Source organism: Microcebus murinus, chromosome 8, assembly GCF_040939455.1.
Source record: "Microcebus murinus isolate Inina chromosome 8, M.murinus_Inina_mat1.0, whole genome shotgun sequence".
In the NCBI taxonomy this organism is placed as follows: Eukaryota; Metazoa; Chordata; class Mammalia; order Primates; family Cheirogaleidae; genus Microcebus; species Microcebus murinus.
In genome coordinates this window covers 40,809,537-40,819,469 of record NC_134111.1, presented here as the reverse complement: position 1 = coordinate 40,819,469, position 9,933 = coordinate 40,809,537, and the positions used below count along the sequence as shown (strand labels likewise).

Sequence of the window (9,933 nt, the reverse complement as noted above, 5' to 3'; positions counted from 1 at the left end):
CCAATGATATCTGGAAGCTGCCCTTACTCACTGTGACTCTTCAAGTGAGAGAACATGAATTCCCATATCACATAGAGTCAATAATTCTAAATAACCCATTAACATTCCTGTGCAATCACAGAAAACTCTGATTTATTCAGGACTAAGTTAAATCTTTGGAGCCCTAAACCCAGGAAATATTTGGCACCCTAGCCACCCATGTTTTAAAAAAGTAAAATTAATACCACACTATAAAATAAGTGCAAAGAAGTTCAACAAATTTCTGTTTTTTTGTTTTAAACCATGATAACTGTTATAATGCAGTCTTTCCTGTTTTTATTGTGGTAAAAATGTACATAAAAGTTATCATTTCAACCATTTTTCTTTTTGAGACAGGGTCTCTCTCTCAGTTGCCCAAGCTAGAGTGAAGTGGTGCAATCATAGCTCACTGTAGCCTGGAACTCCCGGGCTCAAGCAATCCTTCCCACCTCAGCCTTCCCCAAATACAGAACACTTCACAAATTTGTGTGTCATGCTTGTGCAGAGGCCATGCTAATCTTCTCTGTATCATTTCAATTTTAGTGTATGAGCTGCCAAAGTGAGCACTGTTTTAACCATTTTGAAGTGCACAGTTCTGTGGCATTAATTATAGTCACATTGTTGTGCAAACATCACTACCATCTATCTCCCTAACTTTTTCATATTCCCCAACTGAAACTCTGTGCCCATTAAACAATAATTCTCCATTCACTCTTCCCCCAGTCTACAATCACTTAGTAATTCCAGAAGATGTTTGTTGATTTTTTCAGATTTTCTACATAAACTACCATGTCACCTGAGAACAAAGACAGTTTTATTTCTGCATTCCCAATATGTCTACCTTTTATTTTATTTTCTTGTCATATTGAATTAGGTAGGACTTCCAGTATGATGTTGAAAAAAAGTGCTGAGAGGGGACATCATTTCCTTGTTCCTTATTTTAACAACAAAACTTCTATTTTTTCACTGTTAAGCATGATGTTAAGCTGCAAGGTTTTTTTGTAGATGTTCTTTATCAAGTTGAATATGTTCCCCTCTATTCCTAATTTGCTGAGAGATTTATTGTGAATGAGTGTTGGATTTTGTCAAATTATTTTTGCATTTATTGATATGAGCATGTGGTTTTTATTCTTGTTGATAGAATGGGTTATATCAATTGATTTTTTAGTGTTGAACCAGGCTTGCATGCCTAAAAATAATCCCACTTGGTCATGATATATCATTCTTTTTATACATTGTTGGATTCAATTTCCCAATATTTTGTTGAGTATTATTGCATCTATATTCATGGAAATATTAGTCTGTAGTTTTCTTTTTTCATAATGTCTTTGTCTGGTCTTGGTATTAGGATAATGCTGGCCTCATAAAATGAGTTAGGAAGTGATCCCTCTGCTTTCATTTTCTGGAAGAGATTGTAGAGAATTGATATAATTTATTCCCTTAAATATTTGGAACAATTCACCAGTGAACCTATCTTATTCTAGTGCTTTCTGTTTTGGAAGGTTTGTTTTTAATCATTGATTTAATTTCTTTAATAGATATAGACCTATTCAGGTTGTCTATTTCTTTTTGTGTGAGTTTTGACAGATTAAATCTTTCAAGAAATTAGTCCATCTCATCTAATCAAGGAATTGGTCCATCTTATCACATTTATGGGCACAGAGTTGTTCATAGTCTTCCTCTATTATCTTTTTAAAGTCCATAGACTCTGTAGTGGCTGTGGTTTTGATTTGCATTTCTCCAATGATTAGTGATGTAAGCGACTTTCTGTGCCCTTATTGGCCTTTAACAGTTTTAAAAACATATCAAATATCTGAGTCTGGCCCAGAATTTTGCCCCTGCTTTTCTGAGCTCTAAGCACATATTTATTGTTCTGTTGGGACAATTCAGCACTGAGTTTTCTACGAGGGAAGAGAGAGAAACTGAAACATTACCGTATGGCAGGTGCTTTACCTCTACAATCCAGGTACTTATTATTTCACTAAGATGACAAGTCTGTTGGATTCAAAAGCCTCCTTGACAATAAATGTTTAATAAATAAAAAAGAATGCAAACATTATATTCCTGTCATCCTGCTATTATATACAGGGAAACAAAGACTGGGAAAATACACAAACTCAGCCCATCACCTGAAAGAACCTCATCTTCACTGAGCCAAAGCTGATTATGAATACACTAAGTCCAGAGGATAGTTAAGAATAGTTCTTCACTGCTAACCTCAAGTAGTCTTTCCGTCCATGACACAAATACCAAAAATATTCCTATGCCTTTCTTTTCTACTCTTCTCTTGGACTACATAGGATGGGGGATTCAGCTTTAATATGTTGTGGTCAAGGCAGCATCTCTCCTTTGCCCTGATTCCTCCCTCCCACTCTTTGGAATGAAATCTTTCTCTTTCTCTCTCTCTCTCTGTCTCTCTCTCCCCCTCACCCCCCAACACACCTTCCTAGTCCTTCTGTGCTGTGGGGCTATTACTCTCAAAGCTAAAGAAAATAGACAGGAAGCCCCCCTTGTCACAGTTATCTTATCTTAAAATAAGTGTGCTCAGAAGAGAATAATGGAGGCAAAACTCTTGCTATGTTGATTCAGGGTTTCAGAGAACTGTTTTTTCCCCCATAAAACTATACTTTAAAAATAACCGGAATTATGCAATAAAAGGAAGGTACTCCCCATCCTGAATATATGCAAAGTGCAAAGAACATTATCTATGAAACGACTGCTTTTGTAAAAGTTTCATTTTAAAAGATGAGATTTAGGAAGACAGCTGAATTCTTTCTCCCTCCCACCTCATCCACATATAGAAGAGCTTCAAGTGTTCCTAGCTTTGAGTGCAAAAGAGGACAATTTCTTCCCAGTGTATTCACAAGGCAGAGAACCTGGGCTCTGGTAGAGCCTTTACCTCTTGTCATTACAGTGTCTTTTCATTTCCTTTGGAAGCTTCAAAACCAAGGGGCCAACAGTTTTCTAGCATATGACTTCACCTAGGGTGATTCTAACTCAGTGCTGGATAAACAAATATTTACCTTCGTTCTTTCTTTTTTGTTTGTTTGTTTGTTTAGACAGTTTCTCATTGTGTGCCCAGGCTGGAGTGCAGTGGTATAATCACAGTTCACTGTAGCCTCAAACTCCTGGGCTCAAATGATCCTCCTGCCTCAGCCTCCAAAGTAGCTGGGACTATAGGCACAGGCCACCGTGCCTGGCTAGTTTTTTAAATTTTTTGTAGAGATGGGGTTCTCATTATGTTGCCCAGGGAAAATGCTGGATTATAGATGTGGACCACCACACCTGACAACCTTCTTTGAAACCATAACATTCTTTGTCTATTCAATTCCTCTAACACCCTATAATGATTTGTAAACATGAAAAAAATATAAGAAAAAAACAAAAAAGAAGGGAAGTTTACACAGGAGCTGAACAGATGGTTCAGTATAGAAGTTTCTAGAGGCTGCTGGCATTAGATAAGATTACAACAGAATTTTCTGTGTTATGTGTAGGATAAACCTTGTTCCAGAAGCAGCAAGGGTACATGGAAGAAAATCTAGACAAAGATCATAACACCTCTGTCTGAATTTATACTCCATCCGTTAGCAGTTATGTGGTTTTGGTGGCACTATGTAACTTCTCTGAACCTTAGTTTCCTCTACTACGAATTGGAGATAATATGGATTAAATGAAACAATTCACATTACAATGATTAAGTTTTAAGGTCCATAATGATGCATAAATATGAAACAATTGGGTTAATATATGTTGCTATTTTTCTCACTTTCTCCTCACTGTTCTATAGTAATTTATTAACTTATAGAATTGAGGGACATTTCTGATGCATATATTGGAGCTGTAAGAATATGCTTATTCTTCACCCTTGTTAGTGTTGCTCACTGGCTTGTTTTTCTATTTGATAATGAGATTTGTATTAGTATACACATACCTACTTGGTCTTCTTTATAATGCTGGCTCTCGTGTAGTAAATAAATAGCTGGTGTTTATGTGTTAGATACAGGGCTCATCAAGAGAAAAAGGTCTCAGGCTTGTCATCATTAGCTCTGTGTGGTAGCCTGGCTACATTCCTGCTACATCCCAGTCAAATTAGTTGTGTTATTAAGATGCTGAGGTTCACAAAAACATTGCCTTTCTCTTTGATTGCACTTCCCTTGCACTGTGTTGACAATGACAATGGGAACAAGGAGTCAGATAATACTCATCTGTTTCTCAACTGAAACAGCCAAATGTGGCAGGCTTGTTCCATAGTACCACAGTGCTTAGACAAGTCTACCATTTTAGCACAAAATAGCAGGGCACAATGTTGCCTTTGTACTCAATTCTAGGCTGCTCTGGGTCTAAGCCTTTGGGAATGTACACACTATTCTCAAGGCTGTTGAAAGCCCACACAAAGAGATGGATCTTGTATACCTGCATGAATGGCTTGCTGTATACACCTTTCCTGAAAAGCCAAAGGGAATTTTTTCAGCTCCTGATTCCTGGCTGAGAAACCCATCCCCTAAGTCTGAAACTGTGTTTGTTAAATGTGAATAGAGTGTGGATTATGAATCATGTCAAAGCATTCCAAAACCATGTATACAAGAACCTGACCAAATATTTTAGTACCTATAGTAGATACTGTGTGTGTGTGTGTGTGAGAGAGAGAGAGAGAGAGACTGAGTCATAATTTCTGGGGGCTTGTACAGCAGGAGAAAAAGTCTGTTTTTCTTTTACATACTGAAATGGAAGGAGTCCTGCCTAAAAACTTAACTAGATTAGAATAGAAAGTGGAATTCCAGTGCTTTTGCTGGTTCTTTGTGCTGCTGAAGACTAGAGATGATCAACCTTTGATTTGCAGAATTCTCCAGTGGTTTTTGGAGATGCAAAGGTAGACTGAAAACATATTGGAGGTTGAGTGAGTGCAGGGAAAGCAAAATTTCTCTATACAAAATATAAGTATATTGGAAAACTGTGAGCTGGCAGCTGGAGAGGGAAAGTGAAGCATCTCGAAGGGAGAAATGGAGACCAGAGAAGATGGTGACAAGCTTTGGCCTAAGGAATTCTGGCTGGTAAGGAATTCCCTCAGCAGGGAAAGGATGCCAGCATTTTACCACTGTCATGTGGCATGTGGAAGTACACTAATTTTGAAGTTATTTTCTAGAATCTTCCATGCTAGTTCCTAGAATCTTCTATGTTATTTCCCTCAAATTTTAGTAAAACCTGATTCACACACAAGTCTATGCTAGTGGTTCACTAGAGAAATGAAAGCCTCCATGTCTTACTAACAAGAGGAGTGAGTGGGGTGCAGGAGAGAGGATAAGGGTGCAGATGGTGAGTTTCAGATCAGAGATCAAAATGCAATACAAGAAATCAGAATCAGAGGTAATTGGGGAAAATGTCAGGTAGCTGATAATCCTTAGAGATGTGGAGGGGAAAGAGGGAAGTTTGGGCTCTTCCTTTGAATTTTAAATAATATTCAAATATAAAATATTGGAAGATTAAAAATGACTGCTGCACTTGAATGTTTATAGCAGCACAGTTCACAGCTGCAAAGATGTGGAAACAACCTAAATGTCTATCAATACATGAATGGATTAATAAAATGTGGTATATGTGTACCATGGAGTACTACTCAGCCATTAAAAATGGTGATAGTTCAGGTAATACCTCTTGCATTAACCTGGATGGAACTGGACACCAATTTTCTAAGTAAAGTATCACAAGAATGGAAAAACAAACAACACATGTACTCACCATTAAATTGGAACTAACCAATTAACACTCAAGTGCACATATGGAAATAACACTCATCAGAAGTCAAGCAGGTTGGATGGAGGAGGAGGGGACGGGTAAATTCACACCTAACGGGTACAATGCACACTATCTGGGGGATGGGCACACTTACAACTTTGACTCAAATGGTACAAAAGCAATTTATGTAACCAAAACTTTTGTACCCCTGTAATATTCTGAAATAAAATTTAAAAAATGGCTGCCGAAGTTGAAGGAATTGGGGATGTAACCAGCCAAGATGTTGTATTAATATTTGGGAGATTCTAGAAATACATGAAATAGACACATGCAAAACCTTTCCCCCCCTATATGCACTTACATCTGAAACAAAATATACCAGGTAGGAATATGGTCATATCCAACCCGGAAACCTCCTGATTTGTGATGTTATGCCCTAAGAAGAGTCAACATATGTCTGAGAGAGCATTTCCAGATCCTCTGGCCTATTCTTCAAATACATTCTTCCCAGAATCAGGTTGTTTAAGGAATGTGATATTAAACGATGTGGCTGCTGCAGTACATTTTTGTCGGTGGGTCATGTTTGATGATCTGCAGCGATGGGACCCACAGAGATAATCCCAGGAAACCTGTAGGCAGTGGAATAAGACTGCCTCGGCTTCCAAGGAATGCACAGTGTAGTGGGAGTGAAAGTCAAACACACACTTTATCATAATACAATGTGATAGGTGCTACAGTAGAGATATACACCAGGTGCTGTGGGCATGTGGAGAACAGGGTCTCTTGCTCTGCCTTGGGATGATACAAGGGAGGAGAATGAAGGAAGCATCTGTCGACAAGATGAACTTTGAGCTGTGATTTGAGAGCTTCTACCCAGAAGCAAAGGGGGAGTGGGGACATTCCGGCTGAGGGAATATTAAGAACAGACACTCAAGGTGTGGAAGAGCTTGGTGCACTCAGAACACGGCACAGCCTGCCTGTAGGGGTGGTCAAAAGGAACAGTGGAGGGGAAATGGGCAGGATTCATATCATTAAAGGACCGGGCATGCTGGGATGAGAATTTGGACTTTACAGGGAGCCATTTATTATTCAAAGATACCCACAGGAATTAGCAAATTGGGACAGTCACCAGGGTCTTTTTTTCGGGGTGGGGAGGCAGGTCTGCAATTGTCGAAAGAGCTGAACTAAAACACGCCAACCTACATATTCTTTCCAACCTTCACTTCAATTTTACCTCTTTTTGACAGCTTGCCGCCCTTGACTGTAATTCTTCCCTATATCATTCAATATATACTAATTGATGTCTGAGCCTCTAGGTCTATCTTTATCCATAATTTTAATCAGATACCATCTGGATAAAAATGTTACTGCAGGCAGAGACATTCATGCTTGTTCCAGAACCTGCTATTCACCACACCCTATCTCCATTCTCACCATCATTTCTTGAATGTTTCAAAAAAAAAAATAGGACAGGCACAGAAGAATTGAACTACAAAGTTGGGGTGAAGAATTATTAGTTACACAATGAGCATTTGTATCAGTGTGGTCATTTCAAATCAATAGTGATATTTGAGAAGATGGAAGGGTTGATTATTTGTTAAGATGATTTTAAAGGTGAAAATTCTTGTATGAATACATGTGGCATACAGGATGCACAAATTTTCTTTTCTTTTTGGTGAATGAAAACAAGAAAGGCCAACATTTCAAATATTTCTTTTCACTTGCAAATCATAGCAATGGGAATACATAGTTTTTGTAATGAATATCTTTGAAAGAAATCTTTCTAATAAAGATGACCACCTCATAAATATACACCTATTATGTACACATCATTATTAAAAATAAAAAATTTAGGCTGGGCACAGTGGCTCATGCTGTAATCTCAGCAATTTGGGAGGCTAAGGTGGGAGGATCGCTTGAGGCTCAGAGTTAAAAGACCAGCCTGAGCAACATAGCAAGACCCTATCTCTAAAACAAATACAAAATTTAGGCCGGGCATGGTGGTGCACACCTGCAGTCCCATCCCAGCTATGGGAGGCTGAGGCAGGAGAATCACTTGAGCCCAGGAGTTTGAGGCTGCAGTGAACTATGATTATGCCACTGCACTCTAGCCTGGGTGACAGAGTACTAAATACACTAGTTAGGGTTTTAGGGTTAGGTCTGGCATCCAAAAAAGAGTAGTTGAAACAACATAAAAGTTGATTTTTCTTCACATAGAATTCTAGAAGCAGGCAGCCCAAAGAAGGGATCCTTAGGGAAACAGGTGCCACTACTACGGTTCTGTCTTGGCTGCATCAGCTCTAGCCATCACATCTGTATTCCAGCTAGAACATTGTAATGGATAAAGAAGAAAAACCAAAAGTTCATGCTAACTTCTTTAAAGGAAGGTCACAAATGTTTCCACATGACATTTCCACATATTTCTCACTGGCCACATTTAGATGCAAGCAAGGCTGGGGAAAGTCATCTTTGTTCTGAGTCGCCATGTTCAGGGATTCTATTACCCAAAAAAGAGAAAAGTGTATATTGATGTACCACTAACATCCTTTCCTATACTCTTTCGTGGTTTGGACTATTTATATGCTTTTGGAACTCTTACCAATTTAGGGGATTTTCTTGTTTCGTTCCTATATTGGGAGGAAGGGCACAGGCGTGGAAAGAATACAGTCTTTAAAGGGGGATATAGGAATAAAAAAATGGTGTGATAATCAAGTTTCTAATTCTACAGTCTCTCCTTTTTCTCCTAAAAAAGCTTTTAACCCAAGAATGCTTAATGGGTTTTGTTTAAAAGGCCACAGGTGCAGGTTTGAGAAAAACTGAGACAACAGGATGTATCAATCTTATGAATATGTATTTTGGGATATCCACTGCTCTTAAGCAGAGGATAGTGTATGAAAAGAATGTAAATGGTTTTTATTAAGATCCTGTTTTGTGAAGACACCAAAAGCAAATAATGACCAAGTTATGGCTGCTGCAGTGTCCTGTGAAAAGGGACCTCTCTGGCTGCCTCGAGGTTGTATCATAAAACCAGCTGGTTCCTTCTCAGGCCTTGAGTTCTAATCTAGAAAAATCCGATGTGGAGGTAAATTCTGAGATTCCCTCCATATCAGACTCTAACTCACTAAAACTAGATGTGAATGTTAAAAAAAAATGTAAGTTCTATCTTCCAACATGATAGAATGCAGGAAAATACCATTAGAGGCGCATTCGTTAAACTCTGCTCTCTACGCCTCACTCCTCTGTGCACAGGATTACATTTCAGGCAGGGTGATAAGCCTTCATTTTTGAATCACACCACTTTTTCTCTCTTAGAGAGAACCTAATCTCTTCAAAAGCACAGTAATGTTTAATCTCTTCAATGTACAATGATTTTTAATCTATCTGGAGGCAAGTAATTATAAAGATATTCTAGAATCTAAGGATTATAAAGCTGGAACCACCTAAAAGTCTAAATCCTGTTTAAGCTAATCTGTAGCATATGTATAACTATGATTGAGATCAATGAAATCTAATGAGGTGTAAAACAGTTTTTATAAAGAATTATGCTAACTTTTTATACATCAGATTTAGTGACTTTGAGGTTAAATAAATTTTATGGCACCGATATTAAGCCAACCCATCTCATTACAATTAGGTCTATTTTAAATCCCTTATAAAAGATATATTTTAAAACATATGTATATCCTTTTTCAAAGACTTTTGAAATTGGCTGCCCCTTTGGAAAATTTTAAAAAATAGAGAAGCAAAGAAATCAAGCAAGTGCCCAAAGTCAAGTTTGAAAACCTAAACAAAGTGAGAGTAAAAGTTTATACTGGTCTGAAATGTTTACAACTGAAAAAAGAAATCTATCTGGCTTTCACACTAAAGCCATAATCTTTGTCAGAGTCTGTTCTTAAGTTTGATAGAATAGATTTAATTACAGATACAATTCTGTGAGGCAAGTAACCATCAGAGAGTGGAGGAAAGCCCTCAGGTGGTTGGTTCCCTTGGCAATGTGGTATCTGACCTGCCCCCACCAAGGATGGCAGAGAGGGAGATTTTTACTCTTCAAAAGATGTATTGTTGGCTCATTGCAATGTTTGAGCAGGAAAGCTGTTCTCAGATCAATCTACAGCCAACCAAATTGTGTGTGCCTTCTACTACTTCCTGGACCTGAATAGAGTATAACAGCCAAAGCTACAG

The 9,933-nt window shown here is 38.1% G+C and overlaps 1 non-coding gene across 1 annotated transcript; it reads right to left on the bottom strand.

Moving 5' to 3' along the window:
- Positions 1 to 478: 478 nt before the first annotated feature.
- LOC142872827 (U6 spliceosomal RNA) lies at positions 479 to 585 on the bottom strand. The gene has a single exon (XR_012920913.1). It is a non-coding gene; the product is annotated as a U6 spliceosomal RNA (small nuclear RNA).
- Between the last annotated feature and the right edge of the window lie 9,348 nt (positions 586 to 9,933).